Source organism: Apium graveolens, unplaced genomic scaffold, assembly GCF_009905375.1.
Source record: "Apium graveolens cultivar Ventura unplaced genomic scaffold, ASM990537v1 ctg3282, whole genome shotgun sequence".
Classification (NCBI taxonomy): domain Eukaryota; kingdom Viridiplantae; phylum Streptophyta; class Magnoliopsida; order Apiales; family Apiaceae; genus Apium; species Apium graveolens.
Window position 1 is genome coordinate 20,104 of NW_027418022.1, and position 20,115 is coordinate 40,218.

General features: G+C 38.5%; 1 non-coding gene across 1 annotated transcript; it reads right to left on the reverse strand.

Moving 5' to 3' along the window:
• Positions 1 to 10,167: 10,167 nt before the first annotated feature.
• LOC141701062 (small nucleolar RNA R71) lies at positions 10,168 to 10,274 on the reverse strand. The gene has a single exon (XR_012566643.1). It is a non-coding gene; the product is annotated as a small nucleolar RNA R71 (small nucleolar RNA).
• Positions 10,275 to 20,115: the final 9,841 nt, after the last annotated feature.

Genomic DNA, 20,115 nt, shown 5'->3' on the forward strand with positions numbered 1-20,115 from the left:
TTACTTTTTATTTCCTTCTTCCTGCTCCTAACTCTTATATTGAACCTTTAGTTCTTGAATACATACTTCGTATGTGCATATACAGATAAACTTTGCATTTCTTTTGTCTCTTGCAAAAGGACATACTTATTTGGACAAGCCCCGAACAACTTGCAGTAATATCACATTAATTCCACTAAACTTCTGAATTCTACTGGTGTCCTCACTCTCTTTCCAAATCCCTAATCGCTTTGATTTCGGACCTGAAAATCACATCAGAAATTAACGTAATCTAATTGAAATCGATTTCCATCTAACTGACCATTAGTTGATAAAATTAAATAATTAACTCTATGTAATTGATCAATTAAACCAGTGATGACTAGCTAAATGAAATCAAAGACCAATTATATAAAGTCGGTTTGGCTATAAGAAGCCTTTTTCAAAAACCAAAATCGCAATCGTTTGGAGTATCTAATGGAGAGGTTAATAACACATGAAAATATAGTTTTTGCCTTTAAAAGTAGGGTATTGAAAATTTGGGAAGCACCTCCTCTTACTATTGACTTCCAGTCGGACTCAAGCCGACACCAACAATCAACCAAACCACCAACAAGTATACCAATCAACTGCTACCACCCAAACTCCTCATTTCACGATACTGCAACACGGAACATACTGCTAACCATATATATTATTAACCAACACAACAACACCTGGAATCGACTTAAGATCATGAAGAACCATTATTTAATATAACCATACCTTTCCCCATTTCTTTTCGAATGTAACAGAATAATACCAATGAATATCATTACAAAGTTTATTATACTATTTCTCAAAAAAATTATTCAATTATTCCAGAATTCTTCTAGTTCATGTTTCAATCCAAGAGTATTAATCAATAATTCATACCACCTATACCGGTTCATAAATCCGTTTTAAGGATATCTTTTAATTATATTTCCCACCATTAATACTTGTATGTAATTACTTTCAAGAAATTATACCGCATCTTTCAATTGATCCAATGAATCATATATTCTTGACAATATATACCAATTCATGTTAGTTAAATTATTTAACTTCTGATAACTAACACATGATCTCAATCAACACTATCATAACCTTGTGAAAATTCATTTGGTTTGAAAATGTTACTTCTTAAAAGATTTCGTAATTGGATCGTTATTCCTTTATTTCTACTTGTGTCTTTCAATACGGAACCTTCATCGCTGGCTCAGTTCTTAGTGTCAAATTCTCTATAACTCAGTAGCTGGAGCTGGAAAGCCTAATAATTTCTCGAAGAACACATTCAAAATTTATTCATAATTAGAATTTCTTCGATCTCGAACCTTCATGACAAGTATCTCCCACATGATTGAGGTAGGCTTTGCCTTCTTAACGTACTTGTCTGGGTGATTATTAAGAATTTCCTTAATCTTCTTATGTTGTCCAGTCAATCATTTGCTTTGTCTGGTGTACGCAACTTTACTTTCTTATCTCTAGGGTTAATTTATCTAATATAGTTCGCTAACTAATCCATTCCACGCAAAAATCTTCTAACTTGAAATGTGTCATATTAATACAATATAAAGTTCTGATAAAATTCCCACAACAAGAATAACCATGTCTAACAATTCCACTTCTGATTTTATGTCTTCGTAACAACCATATCATCTGCATATTGATTCCTTTTTTTGCACATAATGTCCACCGTTTATTGGCTTGCACTCATATCTACACTCAATATGTAATTTTATCTACTACAAAGGATTATTTCACTTCTTTTAAATCACTCAAAGAATAGAACTAACATAAGAGGAAATTTATGTATATGATTCTAGTTGGAAAGCTCTTTAAAGAACAACAGTGTAACGAAACAATCGGAAGGATCCATAAGTCAATAAATTTATAGTTAAAGAAGAAAGAATAAATGATGATTTGGATATGAATGAGACAACCATATTGGTACTTAAGATGGCCAGTTTTTCATACTATATAGTATACAACACATGATTAGGTGGCGTCCCACCAGATTCTTCGTCATTTCGACAAAGCGTCACATCATAACACTGACTGTCTCAATCAGAAAGCAATATTTTGAAGGAAGAATGAATTGAAAGGGATACAATAACCTTATTCCCTCATTGCCTCGTAAAACTTATTAATAAAAGAAGTTTATACTTATTCAAGAATCAAGGAGAATATACGCTGTCGTATTAAAAAATTATAGCGTTGGTCGTAATTTACATTTCACTTATGTATACCTTCAGGGCCTGATTGATCAATAGATCCCAAATCCAAGTCATATAATAACTTTAGAAAGTCCCCTAAAAATGCGTTCATAATTTAATAGGTTCTTACTTATTGAGTCTTGTATTTTTAGCGCCGTGCCTCCACGTTCGGTACTTTAATAATTCGACCATAATCACATTCTTACGGGATATAACTCCTAATTTCGTCTATGCTGTGAATAATAGCCATTGATCATGCAACATATCAACTCTTTTAATTGTAATAATATTCTTCTTCAAAAATCTGGAAATTCCTCTATCCTCTTCGATCGTACTCTGGCTTCCTTTTGAACCAACGAATCCTTTTAAACTTTAATAGTTTCATGAATTGGATAAATAACATTTCCGCATGTTGATTCTATTGTTAATACTATTAAATAAGCTTTGCACTCTTCTATCAAAATTTTTTAAATTTTTCAGTAATAGCGGGTCAATTTGGCCCTCTGAATTAACAATGTTGAGTCTAGATTAAGTATTCTTCTGGGTAATCTAATACTTATAACAAACAAGAAACCCAAGTAGTAATTTGACAACCATATTTTAAAACTCATTTCATTTAAAGAACATTTAGAAATTTTGTTAAGAAAATCTTTTTTGAAAATTTGTTTTTAAATTTTTGAAAATCACACACATGATCGTCATTACTATATGAGTTGGTTGTTGTTCTCATAATCTATCAATAAGGTATTTAATTAAATAAATAATTACATAAGGGTCCATCCACTTTAGTATATCTTCAGCCCCTTATTGAGTCCATTTCGCCATCATTAGTCAACGAAAACTTCATTTACCGTTGCATACTATCTTATTCGTAACTCTAACTCCAATGCCGACATCTGGTATTACATGTAATACTCTCATCATAGTTATAATTAATCGGCGCAATTCGACGTTCTGTCCGTAGATAAGGTCGTATCCTCTTGTTAACTTTAAACATACCTAATAAGGTATATGTGTGATTCCTTGCGTGGTGCCTGAGAAATGACTGACATTAACAAGAAAAGGTCTCACAAGAATATCTAGGGTCATCTATTAAGAGTGCCTCTAAAACTGGCAGATCTAACTCTCCGCTTGACTTGCTTGGCTAAAGGTTGATAGCTATGTTCCACTACCCGATCCTAAATCGGATCATACCAAAACTCGACTATAGTACTCCGGGAATCGTTTGGCACAAATAAATAAATAAATCGATTGCAAATCACATCAGGAAGCTATCTCAATCATCAAAATCAATCAATAACCCTATAATAAAAAAGCCCTAATGTTAGATATATTTGAGATGTCATGTCTAATATGTTTCATGTTTAGTTTTCAGATCTTAACAAACAGGAAATATCAGTACTTACTAAAATCAGTACTTACTGGAAGTCAGAACTTAAGGATATCAGGACTTAGATTATCAGAAGATAAATATCAGAAGATGGATATCAGAACTTAAGTACTGGAGGACTAATAGTTAAGGAAGGAAGCTGATTTACAAGATCGAGACTAATACAAAAAGAAGATATGCATGGAAAGAGTTAGAGGACTTAAAGAATTGTATAAGATATCTGATTGATATATTTTAGGAGACAGAATTATATTTCATATCAATTAGAAGTTATCTTGTAATTGTGTACTATATAAACACAGACATAGGTTTACACTATATGTGTTATCATTATCGAGAAGATCATACATTGTAACCTAGCAGCTCTCGTGATATTTGTTCATCACTGAGAGAGAACAGTTCTATTATAACAGAGTTTATTATATCGAATATATATATTTACTATTACTTGTGTTTGAAATCGATTTGATTGTATTCTACACTGTATTCAACCCCCTTCTACAGTGTTGTGTGACCTAACAAGTGGTATCAGAGCTTATCTGTTAAAACACATACAGTAAAGATCCAAAACAATCATGTCTGAAGAAGCAGAAAATCCAACCAAGCCTGCCAAAACTGAAGAAACTCAAAAGACTCAAATCCACAGTCGATATGAGACTATTAGGGTTCCCATACTGAGACCTTCTGAGTACCCCATATGGAAAGTGAAGATGGCTATGTTTGTGGAAGCTACAGATCCAGAATACCTTGAAAGAATGAATGAAGGACCGCATAAGCCAACCAAGCTCTCTGTTGTAGTTGCAGATCAGCCAGCAAACCAAAGGAGAAAAGTGAGTATACAGCTGAAGATATCTCATCCATTTCCAAGGATGCAAAGGTAAGGCATTTGCTGCATAGTGCCATTGATAATGTTGTGTCAAACAGGGTAATTTATTGCAAGACTGCAAAGGAGATATAGGATGCTTTGGAGACAAGATGCCATGGAACTGATGCAATCAAGAAGAACAGGAGGACTATACTCACTCAAGAGTATGAGCACTTTGACTCAAAAAGTGATGAGTCATTAACTGACTTATATGACAGGTTTGTCAAACTCTTAAATGATCTGTCACTGATGGACAAGGAATATGATCTTGAAGATTCAAATCTAAAATTCCTTTTAGCTCTTCCTAAAAGTTGGGATTTGAAGGCTACTATTATAAGAGACAACTATGCTCTTGATGAAACTACTCTTGATGAAATTTATGGTATGCTCAAGACTTATGAACTTGAGATGGATCAGAGAAGCAAGAGATAAGGGAGGAAGTCAAGGACAGTTGCTCTTAAGGCTGAGGAGGAATTCCCCAAAGTGGTTGTCTCAAAGAAAGGCAAAGAAAAAGCTCTCATCACAAAATCTGATTCAGAATCATCAAGTTCTGATGATGATGATTCAGAAACTGAAAGTTTACCTGAAATAGATGTTTATGAAGAATTAATGAAATTTTATGCTCTTATGGTGAAGGGTATCACAAAGATAGCCTACAGGAAATTCAGAAGGGGAAAGAAGTTTTTCAAGAAAGGTGGAAGTACTGATAAGAAAGGTTTTAGAAAATCTAAAGGCAAGGGTGCAAAGTCTGACAGAGGAGATAACTCAAATATCAAATGCTACAACTGTGGTGAAAGAGGCCACATATCTCCTGACTGTAAGAAAGGAAAAAGTGACAAAGGCAAGGCACTTGTCACAAAGAAGAAAAGCTGGACAGACACTTCAGATTTTGAAGATGAGGTGAATTATGCTTTAATGGCAAATGCTGATGGCAGCCCTGAAACTGCTGAATTAAAGGTACCTCAAACAACTTTTGCCTTTCATATTGATGATATTACTGAGTTGAGATTATATCTTAAAACCATGTTTATTAGCTACAGAGATCAAACTTTAATATGTGAAAGATTAACTTCTGAAAATCTTGCTTTTAAGAAAAGGAATGATTATTTAGAAAAGGACTTAGTTATGTTCCATCAAACTCAGAAAGAGAGAGATGATGCTTTTTATGATAGAGATGAATTGCTAAAATTGAATAAATCTCTCAAAACTGAGTTAGAAAAAGAAAAAGAGATTATCAAGACTTGCACTAACTCTGGTAGAACAACTCAGAATATATTAAGTAGTGGAAACTGGAAAGAGGGCTTAGATTATGGAGATGATAAAAGTGAAAAAGGAACTGAACAAATTAAGCCAATTGTTGTTAAATAAACTGTTAATCCAAAGGTAAATCCTGTTAAGTTTGTAGCTAAAACTGTAAAGTCTGATTCTGAAAAGATGAAAGAGTCTGTGACAGAAGTTAAGGAGAAGTCAACTTCTGACAAATTAGAACAGGATAAACCAGCTGAAGTCAATATAGGCTTAATGACAAAGAAGCAGCTTAAGTATAAGCTGAAAGAAATAAGGAATGTCAACAAGGTTAAAGCAGCTAGGAAAAATAGGAATAGAAAGGAAGGAGTGAATAAAAGCAATAATTATATGCTTGTTCCTAATGCTCCTGGAAAAAAATGTTATAACTGTGGAAACTCTAACCATCTTGCTTCTTTTTGCAGGAAGAATAAGAATATAAACTTTTTACCTCCTAAGTTAGGAGTTAAGAGTCAGTCTGTTAGGTTTAAGCCACAAAATCCTTGTTTTCATTGTGGAAGTTTATGGCATTCCATTTACACTTGTAAGGAATATCATAGTTTATAATATGATTATTATTAAATAAAACCTTCTTTGAAGAACGTTGCTTTAATTCCTTCTAGTGTAAAGTCTGATGCAAAGTCTGATATAAGTTCTGATAAACAACATGTTAGCATAAACTCTTATATTAAATCCGCTGCTAATGCTAACAAACTTAAAAAGGCAAAAGGATCCAAGCAAGTCTGGGTCCTTAAAACTAACCATTAGTGGTCTTTGTGATTGCAGGGCAACAGGAGAAACATCCTAGTACTGGATAGTGGATGTTCAGGACAATGACTGAAAATAAAGCCCTGCTCTCAGACTTTGTGGAGAAAGCTGGCACAGAAGTTTCTTATGGAGATGGCAAGATGGGAAAAATTCTGGGATATGGCAATATTAATCTTGGGAATGTCATCATTGAAACAGTAGCTCTTGTCTCAGGACTTAAACACAATCTGCCGAATGTGAGTCAAATCTGTGACAGAGGTTATCATGTGGATTTCTTTGAAGAACACTGTGAAGTTGTAAGCAATTCTACAGGAAAAGTGGTTTCGAAAGGTTACAGGCATGGTAACATTTATGAAGCCAGACTTTCAACAAGTTCTGATGGTTCTGCAATTTGTCTATTGAGTAGAGCATCAATTGAAGAAAGCTGGAATTGGTACAAAAGACTCTCTCATTTAAACTTCAACAATATAAATGAGCTTGTAAAGAAAGATCTTGTGAGAGGATTTCCAAAATCAGTATTTGCTCCTGATGGCCTTTGTGATTCATGTCAAAAGGCAAAACAAAAAAAAAATCTTCTTTCAAGAGCAAAACTGAGTCATCAATTCTTGAGCCTTATCACCTACTGCATGTTGATCTATTTGGTCCAGTCAATGTCATGTCTATTGCAAAGAAGAAATATGCTATGGTTATAGTGGATGTGTTCACAAGGTACACTTGGGTGTACTTCTTGCACAAGAAGAATGAAACTGCATTTACTCTAACTTATCATGTCAGACAAATGGATAAGATGGTCAGAGATTCTGTTAAAATTATAAGAAGTAATAATGGCACTGAGTTCAAGAATTCAATCATGGAAGAGTTCTGCAAAAAACATGGATTCAAACAGGAATTTTCTGCACCTGGAACTCCACAGTAAAATGGAGTTGTAGAAAGAAAGAACATGACTCTCATTGAAGCTGCACGAACTATGCTTGATGAAGCAAAGCTGTCAACCTACTTTTGGGTTAAAGCTATGCAGGCTGCTTGTTTTACACAGAATTCAACACTCATAAACAAGCATGGAAAAACACCATATGAGATGGTGAAGAAAAAGAAGCCAAATCTGAAATACTTTTATGTATTTGGTTGTAAGTGTTTTTCTCTTAAGACTCATCCTGAACAGCTGTCAAAATTTGATCTAAAAGCTGATGAAGGAATTTTTGTTGGATATCCACTTTCCACAAAAGCCTTCAGAGTCTACAATTTAAGAACAAGGGTTGTCATGGAATCTATCAATGTATCTTTTGATGATAAGAAGATTACCGGACTTGAAGATTTCAATGATCACGATCAGCTGAGATTTGAAAATGAAGACTTAAATTCTGATTCTGTAAATTCTGATGACTTAAACTCTGAACCTGTAAGTACTGATGTCATTAAATCTGTGGTAACAACTCAAAAGGAAAATGCACCTGTCCAGGGGGAGCAAGCTGAAGATCCTACCACATCTCAAGACTCTCAAGAAATATCAGAACCTGATAAGTGGCATTTTATACCACTTAGAACGTCTTAAAATGGCTTAAATTGGTGTCTTGAAATCAAGTATTTTGTGTATTTGATGCGTTTTTCTAGTGTTTATGCATTTCAGGGTATTAGTTGCATTTCGGGGGAGGAATCATCAAGAATAAGCCTTGGCATGTGTTCACCATTGCGAGAGGAAAGGAATGGGCAGATTACGGCGAAGAAACGGAGCAAACCTGGATTTTTTCCAGTAGAGGCCTGCGCGCCCGCGCAGAAATGCTGAGCGGCCGCGCAGCAACCTGCGCGCCTGCGCAGCTATGCTGAGCGGTCGCGCAGGGTCGGGGGAAAAGATAAATTATTTTAGACTTCTACTTCTGTTTGGCTTCCAACTTCTATGTAATCTGAGTTTTATGGGACTATTATATAGGTAGATTTGAGACGTTTTCACAGAGAGTATTAAGGGGATTATGTTTTAGATTGTGTTTTACGCAAGAAGCGAGGGAGATAAGGAAGAAGACCGATTTAGCACACTGCAACGAAGAGGAAGCATATATTCTTGTGATTCTTGTTTCGTTGTAACGTTGGATGCTAGTTTTCTTGCTTTGACTTATTTACTCTTGTGACGTACTCTGTTTTAATATAATTAGTTTAGTTATTATTTTCTTGTGTTTGTTTATCATGATTTCATATGAACCCATGATGGCGATAAGTTCTATTATGGGCTAATCGTGATCATGGGGTTGCAACGGATTTATTATGGAATTCTTTAGTTAATTGTTTAATACTTTAGTGTGTGATGATTGTATGATATCTAGTATTGGTTGTGCGTATTCGTCTTATATGCATCGCGAACATATAAGATAGGGTGTTAATCTCTTGTGAAATGACAGTGGATCTTGAGATTTAGAACTTGCCATGCTAGCATAGGTTCATGTACGTTGTGCGTGATTAGTGGGTAACTCTAACAGTTTTATTTGCCCTATGTAATCAAAAGGGATAACTTGTGCTTAAATCGTTGTGTTGTCAATTTCTGTAGACATATAGGAACTCAACATAATTGATGACTATTCAACTTCTATCTTAATTGTGGATGCTTGGTAGAATGGTATTAGTACAATGAAAGTTGGCTTTTATCAGTTTCGTGTTATTCGATTAATATCATCACTGTCACATGCTAAAGGTAATAATAATGGCTATAAAAGGAAGTAATAATGAAGTTGTGATCTCATGAGTGTTTTATTATTGATAAATTGAAGTGTTAGTTAAGTGGTTAATTAAGTAGTTAATTATAGTTAATATTTAATCAACAATTTTAAGTGTTATTATCTTAACATTGAGAAGTAATCATACATTGGTGAGTGAGTTTAATTAGACAATAATTTAGTCTGAGTCTCTGAGGGAACAAACTAGAAAGTATTCTATATTACTTGCGAACGCGTATACTTGCGTGAATATTAGCGCGTATTTTCGCCCTAACAAGTTTTTGGCGCCGCTGCCGGGGACTCGGCGTATTTGTTTAGTTTATGTACTTACCATCATTGGTCATTAGGACTCAGTGATTAGGACGTAGTAGTTACTTACTCTTTTCGGTTGTGTTTCAGGTACTTTAGCAAGCGTTTATGCAAACTCGTTCTCGTGCTCGCAAGAGGACTTTAGATACAGCTGAAGAGACAGACGAAGTTCTTGATATTCCGGAGAAGTTAGATTTTGAGGATTCGGATTCAGGAACTGAGCAGAAAGAACCAGTAAACATGGGAGATCGTATTGTTCAAGCTGATCCAGCTCTTATGGATTTTTCTCGGCCTAAAATTGATGACATTCAGTCAAGCATCCTTCATCCGGCTATTCAAGCTAACACCTTTGAAATCAAGCCGGGCACTATTCAGATGGTGCAGAATTCTGTTTCTTTTGGAGGAGCGGCAACTGAAGACCCCAACATGCACATAAGGAATTTTGTCGAGATCTGCAGCACTTTTAAGTATAATGGCGTGACTGATGAGGCAATCAAGTTGAGGCTTTTCCCATTCTCACTGTGGGATAAGGCTAAAGACTGGTTACATTCTGAACCAGTTGGGTCCATCACTACATGGCAAGATCTTGTGCAAAAGTTTCTGGTGAAGTTTTATCCGATGGCAAAGACTGCTGCTATGAGGAGTGCTCTTACTCAGTTTGCGCAGCAACCTACAGAATCTATGTGTGAGGCTTGGGAACGCTACAAGGAAATGTTGAGAAAATGTCCACATCATGGAATGCCGGATTGGATGGTGATCACTGGTTTCTATAATGGTTTGGGGGCCCAATCTCGGCCCATGCTCGATGCAGCAGCTGGAGGAGCCTTATGGGCTAAAAGCTATACTGAGGCGTATAATCTTATAGAGACGATGGCTGCAAATGAGCATCAAAACCCAACTCAGAGGATGACGTCAGGCAAGGTAGCAGGTATTCTGGAAGTTGATGCAGCCACCGCTATTGCAGCCCAGCTCCAAGCGCTATCAATGAAGGTTGATTCTCTGGCTACATATGGAGTTAATCAAATAGCTATGGTTTGTGAGCTTTGTGTAGGTTCTCATGCTACGGATCAGTGTTCTCTTGTCAACGAATCTGTGCAATATGTGAATAATTATCAGCGATAACAGCAGCCTGTGTCAGCGACCTATCATCCTAATAACAGAAATCATCCAAATTTCAGCTGGGGGAATAATCAGAATGCTATTCAGCCACCATATCAGCAAGGAGTGAGTAAACAGTTTAACCCACCTGGATTCCAGCAACCACAGCAGTATGCTACAAGGCAATCATATCCTCAACAAGGAAGTGCAGCTGCACCTACTAGTGCTGATTTTGAGGAACTTAAGTTGTTGTGCAAGAGTCAGGCGGTTTCTATCAAGACCTTGGAAAATCAAATCGGTCAATTAGCCAATGTAGTGCTCAATCGTCAACCTGGCACTCTTCCCAGTGACACGGAAGTACCAGGCAGGAAGGAAGCTAAAGAGCAAGTCAAGGCTATTACCTTAAGGTCTGGAAAAGTAGTTGAGGCTGAAAAGGCAAAAGAAGTAGAAGCTGAAATTAGAGAAGAAGAATCTAAGCAAAAGGAGAAAGCGGCGGAACCAAGGAAGACTACTGTTGAACACACTCTGCCTGAGGCCAATACAGGGGAGAAACAGCTCTATCCTCCACCACCTTTTCCTAAGAGATTGCAGCAACAAAAGCTGGATAGACAGTTCGGGAAGTTTCTGGAGGTGTTCAAGAAACTTCACATCAATATACCTTTCGCTGAGGCTCTGGAACAAATGCCTATATGCGAAGTTTATGAAGACTATTCTTTCAAGGAAGGTGAAACTGGATGACCTTGAAACCGTTGCTCTCACGGAAGAATGCAGTGTTGTTCTGCAGCAAAAGTTACCACCAAAACTGAAAGATCCAGGAAGCTTCACCATTCCTTGCACCATTGGCAATCTAACTTTTGACAAGTGCCTTTGTGATTTGGGAGCAAGCATTAATCTGATGCCGTTGTCGATCTTTAAAAAGCTGGATCTGCCTGATCCAAAACCCACATACATGTCGCTACAATTGGCTGACCGTTCCATTACTTACCCAAGGGGCATAGTTGAGGATGTGCTCGTCAAAGTGGATAAGCTCTTCTTTCCAGCAGATTTTGTTATTCTGGATTTTGAGGAAGATAAGAAGATTCCCATAATCTTGGGAAGGCCTTTCTTGGCTACTGGCCGTACCTTGATAGATGTGCAAAAAGGTGAACTTACTATGCGGGTCCAAGATCAGGATGTGACCTTCAATGTATTCAAGGCAATGAAATTCCCTACAGAAGATGAGGAGTGCTTAAAAGTGGATGTGATTGATACTGCGGTTACTTCGGAACTCGATCACATGCTAATGTCTGATGCATTGGAAAAGGCCTTAGTGGGGGATTTTGACAGCGATGATGAAGATAGCAACGAGCAATTACAATATCTGAACGCTTCTCCATGGAAGCGAAAGCTGGACATACCATTTGAATCTCTTGGTACTTCTGACCTTAAGAATGCTGAAGGGAAGCTCAAACCATCAATAGAGGAAGCACCTACCTTGGAGCTCAAGCCATTACCTGAACACTTGAGGTATGCTTTTTTAGGTGATTCATCTACGTTACCTGTTATTATTTCATCTGACCTTTCAGGTAGTGAGGAAGACAAGCTCTTAAGGATTTTGAGAGAATTCAAATCGGCTATAGGATGGACCATAGCAGACATCAAGGGGATAAGTCCTTCATATTGTATGCATAAAATTCTGCTAGAGGAAGGTAGTAAGCCAACTGTGGAACAGCAGCGAAGACTGAACCCTATCATGAAGGAGGTGGTGAAGAAAGAAATTCTGAAATGGCTAGATGCAGGCATCATTTATCCTATTTCCGACAGCTTGTGGTTGAGCCCCGTACAATGTGTACCTAAGAAGGGAGGTATCACTGTGGTCGCAAATGAAAAGAATGAGCTCATCCCTACTCGAACAGTTACAGGATGGAGAGTATGCATGGATTATAGAAAATTGAACAAAGCCACAAGGAAGGATCACTTCCCCCTTCCATTTATTGATCAAATGTTTGACATATTAGCGGGTCATGAGTATTTTTGTCTTCTGGATGGTTATTCCCGGTATAATCAGATTTGTATTGCACCAGAGGATCAGGAAAAGACTACCTTCACTTGTCCATTTGGCACATTTGCTTTTCGCAGAGTTTCGTTTGGGTAATGTGGCGCCCCGGCCACTTTTCAGAGATGTATGATGGATATATTCTCTGACATGATTGGAAATAACGTCGAAGTGTTCATGGATGACTTCTCCGTCTTTGGACACTCATATGATGAATGTTTGAATAATCTGCGCGTCGTACTCAAAAGATGCGTGGAAACTAATTTGGTGCTTAATTGGGAGAAATGTCATTTTATGGTGCGTGAAGGCATTATCCTTGGGCATAAGGTCTCTAGCAAGGGTCTGGAGGTGGACAAGGCCAAGGTGGGAGTCATTGAAAATCTTCCCCCACCGAATTCTGTGAAAGGAATCTGTAGTTTTCTTGGTCATGCGGGTTTTTATCGGCGATTCATCAAGGACTTTTCAAAGATATCTAAGCCGTTGTGCAATTTGCTTGAGAAAGATGTGTCGTTCAAATTTGATGACGAATGTTTGGCAGCATTCGAGACTCTCAAGGAGAGTTTGATCACGGCACCAGTTATTACAGCACCAGATTGGACAGAACCATTTGAGATGATGTGTGATGCGAGTGATTATGCGGTAGGTGCAGTTCTGGGACAGCGCAAGAAAAATCTCTTCCATGTGGTCTACTATGCGAGTAAGACTTTAAATGGTGCCCAATTGAACTACACCACTACTGAGAAGGAGCTTTTGGCTATAGTCTTTGGCTTTGAGAAATTTCGATCTTATCTGCTTGGTACGAAAGTAACAGTATTCACTGATCATGCAGCTATTCGCTATCTGGTTTCTAAGAAGGATTCGAAGCCGAGACTCATTCGTTGGGTGCTTTTACTTCAGGAATTTGAGTTAGAGATCAAAGATAGAAAAGGTACTGAGAATCAAGTAGTTGACCATCTCTCTAGGTTGGAGAATCCCGATTCTACTTCACAAGATAGGACGTTAATTAATGAATCTTTTCCGGATGAGCAGTTGTTTGCAATTCAGGAGGAAGAACCATGGTTTGCAGATATTGTAAACTATCTTGTCAGCAATATAATGCCTCTTAATTTAACATCCGCTTAAAAGAAGAAGTTTCTGCATGAGGTGAAGTGGTATATGTGGGATGAACCATATTTGTTTAGACAGGGAGCTGACCAGATCATCAGGAGATGTATCCCATTCTGTGAGACGGAGGGGATATTACGAGACTGCCATTCCACGGTTTATGGTGGACACTATGGAGGTGAGAAGACGGCAGCTCGTATTCTGCAAGCAGGTTTTTTCTGGCCTACTTTGTTCAAGGATGCTCATCAGTTTGTTTTAAGGTGTGATCGTTGCCAAAGAGTGGGAAATTTGTCAAGGAAGGATGAGATGCCATTAAATGTGATGCTTGAAGTCGAGGTCTTTGATGTGTGGGGAATCGATTTCATGGGGCCTTTTATCGCGTCTTGCAATAATCAGTACATCTTGCTGGCAGTCGATTATGTCTCAAAATGGGTCGAAGTTAAAGCTTTACCGACAAATGATGCAAAGGTAGTGCTAAATTTTCTTCATAAGCAAATTTTCACAAGGTTTGGAACACCTCGGGTAATCATAAGTGATGAAGGATCGCATTTTTGCAACCGTAAGTTCACTTCTATGATGCAGCGTTATAATGTGAATCATCGAGTAGCTACTGCCTATCATCCGCAAACAAATGGTCAAGCGGAAGTGTCTAACAGAGAGATAAAGCGCATTCTAGAGAAGGTTGTTTGTCCGTCAAGGAAGGATTGGTCTTTAAAGCTCGATAAAGCTGTTTGGGCTTACAGAACAGCATACAAAACTCCACTTGAGATGTCACCGTTTCAGTTGGTGTACGGTAAGGGATGTCATCTACCGGCGGAGCTTGAGCATAAGGCCTACTGGGCATTGAAGAAATTGAACCTGGATTTAGATGCAGCTGGTAAGAAAAGAATGCTTCAGCTTAATGAACTTGATGAATTTCGACTTCAAGCGTACGAGAATAACAAAATGTATAAGGAAAAGGCGAAGAGGTGGCACGATAGGAAGCTACATCCTAAATTATTTGTGCCAGGGCAACAAGTTCTTTTATTCAACTCTCGGCTCCGACTTTTTCCTGGGAAGTTGAAATCAAGGTGGTCTGGACCTTTTATTGTCAAAACTGTGTTTCCACATGGAGCGGTGGAAATTTTTGAGAATGATTCGGACCAAGCATTCAAGGTTAACGGTCAGCGGTTGAAGCACTACTATGGGGACATGGCAAACTGAGAGGTGGTTAGTGCCATTTTGTTGACTACTTGAGAAAGGTACGGAACATCAAGCTAATAACGAAAAAGAAGCGCTGCGTGGGAGGCAACCCATGAATTGTTGTTACAGAAACCCTTAGAAGTTAATAACCTATCCAAAAACACAAAACAATCAGAAAACAGGGGCTGAAAAAATTTTTTTTCCAGAGACCCTCTGCACGCCCGCACAGCTATGCTGAGCGGCCGCGCAGCTTGCTGCGCGCCCGCGCAGAAATGCTGAGCGGCCGCGCAGGGGTCGAGTTCCAGAAAATTTTTTACAGTTCAGAGAAAAAAAAACAAACAAAAACACAAAAACAGTTTTAGCCCATAAACCCACGAATTGCTCCCACTACCCCATCATTTTAGCCCTTAATTCCCAAACCCTAATCTAATCCACACCCTATATATACATACATCTATCCTACATATCTCCCACAAAACTTCCTACACTTAAACCCTCTCACAAACATCAAAAATCAGTTCTTACACACTTTTATTCACGAATCAATGGCACCCAAGAGAGCACGCACTATTGACAGCAGCAGCACAGTTCCTACTGCTGATTCGTCGAGGGGTACTGCTGCAAGGCCTCGGTTAACTGACAGAGCTGCAGAGGAGGAGTACACTAGGCTGTTGGGGAAGCCGATTCTAAAGGAGATGGGGTTTTTACCATCAGGGAGGGATGGTGAGTTGTTGCCCATGATTGCAGAGAAGGGGTGGATAGCTTTTTGTGAGTCACCCGAAGCAGTACCGATGAGCGTTGTTCGCGAGTTCTACGCGAACGCGAAGGCTAAAAAGAATGGGTTTTCTGTAGTCCGTGGGCTGACGGTTGATTATCATCCTGCGGCGATTCGCTGTGTGATTGGACAGCGAGAGAGGAAGCCCGAGGAGGAGAACTGGAATGAAAAGACTGCTGAGGATTTTGACTTGGATTTGATTTGTACGACTCTCTGTCGACCGGGCACAGTTTGGAACCGCAGTCCAGCCAATAGTGAGTATCGTCACTTTCCGGCGATCGCCATGAACAGGTATGCCCGTGCATGGAATGCATTTATTTGTGCTAATATTTTGCCTTCTTCGCATGCACACGAGGTCACAGTTGAGAGAGCACAGCTGTTGTGGGGAATTCTGAATGAGGAATACTATGTGGACCTTGGTGAGTTTATCTACCAAGGAATTCTGAAGTTTTTGAGGGGAGCAAAGCATATGAACATCCCTTATGCATCCACGGTTACGAAGCTATGCCGAGCAGTGGGAGTGAACTGGCCGGCTCATGAGCAGTTGTAGTTGCCAGCAGCTCCGATAGATTCTGGCACTCTGAATGGGATGCAGGAGTGGACCGGTGGTGAGCCTGAGGAGCATGGGCTGGGTTATCGTCTTCTAGGAGGGCGTCCAGCACGAGGTGCTACTATGGCTAGGCCAGGGCGTGGTGAGGCTGTTTCGTCGAGAGCTCAGGAGGGTGCTGGGATGGGTGATGCCCAGTATAGGAGGCTTTCACGGCGGATGGATGTCATGTATGAGATGCAGAGCAGGTTTGCTCAGGAGCTCACCCTTGCGTTAGGGACTGCTTTTCGAGGCCTTGGAGCTGATATCCAGTGGCCAGTTTTTGGTGAGGACTCTGCATACCCACCTCCTGATACTCCACCCACTGAGGGTGATGATGATGATGACTCCGAGTAGGTATACCCTGTGTTCCTTTCTACTACTTTTACTGAGGACAGTGAAGATTTTTAGTTTGGGGGTGGTAGTTAAGGAATATTGTGTGTGTGTCATTTAGTTGCATATTCATGATAGTTTAGTTCATATAGTTGCATAATTTTTGCCATTTAGTTTTTTTATGAATGTCATGTAGCTCATGCATTTACCATGATCCCTTTTGCAATAAGTTATCGACTGAATTGTAATATTGATGCAAGTGTAGTGATAGCATTAAAGTGATATTAAGTTGTGTAGGTTGATATGCATGCTAGAAACAATTGTATGTCCACTAAGTCTTAAAGAGTGCGTAAGGGCTAGATTGTTGTTATGATTTGGTTGTTTTCAAGGTCAATCTACTTATTATGCTTAGAATTCGATTATAGGTTCTTAGTGATAAAGACATGAAAAAAAGAAAAAATTTTGGAGAAAAAAGTATGAAAGTTGTTGCTAGTTGTGGCTAGGCGTCAAATGGCTAGTAGCCGGCTCGCATATGTTGCGAGTAGTCTAGGGTTGAGCAAGATGGAGCGAAACGCACTTGCTCAGAAGTTATAAAAAAATATATATATATATTTTGCATAATTGATCAAGAGTGGGCTCTTTGGTATTCGAGTTATTAAGTTCTTAGGGGACTTTGTGCCTAGTGACCTAAGGCTTTTAGAGTCTGGGATCCGCTAACCTAACGCTCGTTACATGGATACCATTCTATAAGTCTTTTGTGGACCTCACTCATTGCACGGTCAAATAAGCATTTGAGTTGTAAATAAAAGCACGATTCCGTAGTAAGCTCCAGAGTTCTTGTAGTGTTGTATTTCACTTTGTGCCTAGAATTTTTATTCTTTGTATAATCGTAGGATTGCCTTGAGGATAGTCTAGTCATAGTAATTGGTCTAGTTCCGAAGCATATCTGTTAAGCATTTGCACACACCACGTTTCTGGCTGTATGTCCGTTTGCATGAGTTTATTGATCTTTAGTTGTCTAACTGCATTCGTTGAGATATGACAATTTGGTTGGTTAATTGTAGTAAGGGGGATCGTTGCATTTTCATATAGATTGCATTCATGCGTATTTTTATTTGTTTTTGAGTCTGTGACGCTTGAGGACAAGCATCGATTTAAGTTTGGGGGTGTGATAAGTGGCATTTTATACCACTTAGAACGTCTTAAAATGGCTTAAATTGGTGTCTTGAAATCAAGTATTTTGTGTATTTGATGCGTTTTTCTAGTGTTTATGCATTTCAGGGTATTAGTTGCATTTCGGGGGAGGAATCATCAAGAATAAGCCTTGGCATGTGTTCACCATTGCGAGAGGAAAGGAATGGGCAGATTACGGCGAAGAAACGGAGCAAACCTGGATTTTTTCCAGTAGAGGCCTGCGCGCCCGCGCAGAAATGCTGAGCGGCCGCGCAGCAACCTGCGCGCCCGCGCAGCTATGCTGAGCGGCCGCGCAGGGTCGGGGGAAAAGATAAATTATTTTAGACTTCTACTTCTGTTTGGCTTCCAACTTCTATGTAATCTGAGTTTTATGGGACTATTATATAGGTAGATTTGAGACGTTTTCACAGAGAGTATTAAGGGGATTATGTTTTAGATTGTGTTTTACGCAAGAAGCAAGGGAGATAAGGAAGAAGACTGATTTAGCACACTGCAACGAAGAGGAAGCATATATTCTTGTGATTCTTGTTTCGTTGTAACGTTGGATGCTAGTTTTCTTGCTTTGACTTATTTACTCTTGTGACGTACTCTGTTTTAATATAATTAGTTTAGTTATTATTTTCTTGTGTTTGTTTATCATGATTTCATATGAACCCATGATGGCGATAAGTTCTATTATGGGCTAATCGTGATCATGGGGTTGCAACGGATTTATTATGGAATTCTTTAGTTAATTGTTTAATACTTTAGTGTGTGATGATTGTATGATATCTAGTATTGGTTGTGCATATTCGTCTTATGTGCGTCACGAACATATAAGATAGGGTGTTAATCTCTTGTGAAGCGACGGTGGATCTTGAGATTTAGAACTTGCCATGCTAGCATAGGTTCATGTATGTTGTGCGTGATTAGTGGGTAACTCTAACAGTTTTATTTGCCCTATGTAATCAAAAGGGATAACTTGTGCTTAAATCGTTGTGTTGTCAATTTCTGTAGACATATAGGAACTCAACATAATTGATGACTATTCAACTTCTATCTTAATTGTGGATGCTTGGTAGAATGGTATTAGTACAATGAAAGTTGGCTTTTATCAGTTTCGTGTTATTCGATTAATATCATCACTGTCACATGCTAAAGGTAATAACAATGGCTATAAAAGGAAGTAATAATGAAGTTGTGATCTCATGAGTGTTTTATTATTGATAAATTGAAGTGTTAGTTAAGTGGTTAATTAAGTAGTTAATTATAGTTAATATTTAATCAACAATTTTAAGTGTTATTATCTTAACATTGAGAAGTAATCATACATTGGTGAGTGAGTTTAATTAGACAATAATTTAGTCTGAGTCTCTGAGGGAACGAACTAGAAAGTATTCTATATTACTTGCGAACGCGTATACTTGCGTGAATATTAGCGCGTGTTTTCGCCCTAACAGAACCCGTGACTGGCTCTTCAAGTGCTGATTCATCTAGTTCTGATGAGCCAAATTCTGATAAATTTAGAAGCTCTGATACTTCAAATCCTGAAGGATCCAAGTCAAATTCTGAAGTCTCAGATAGCATAACTACAGGGGGAGCATCATAAAATGCTAATGGAGACAGCATGGATCACGGGGGAGGATCCAGTTCTAGAAGTCAACATCAATATGCAAGGAAGTGGACCAAATCACATACACCTGACTTAATTATTGGAGATCCTGAAGCAGGTGTCATAACTAGAACTCCAACATCAAATGAATGTCTCTATCATTCTTTTCTATCTCAGACTGAACCAAAGAAAGTGGAAGAAGCTCTTCAAGATGTTGATTGGGTGCAAGCAATACAGGAAGAGTTAAATGAATTTGAAAGAAATAAAGTCCGGACCATAGTGCCAAGACCAAAGAACAGATCAGTTGTTGGCACAAAATGGGTGTTCACAAACAAAACTGACAGTGATGGCATAATTACAAGGAATAATGCAAGGCTAGTTACTAAAGGCTACTCTCAACAGGAGGGTATTGATTATGATAAACATTTGCACCAGTTGCTAGATTAAAAGCCGTAAGGATCTTTTTGGCTTATGCTGCTCACAAAAAGTTTAAAGTCTTTCAAATGGATGTGAAAAGTGCTTTTCTTAATGGAGAATTGGAAGAAGAGGTCTATGTTGAACAACCTCCAGGCTTTGTAGATTCAAAATTTCCAAATCATGTCTACAGGCTTCACAAAGCACTTTATGGCCTTAAGCAAGCTCCTAGAGCATGGTATGAAACTTTAGCTCAATTCCTTCTGGAA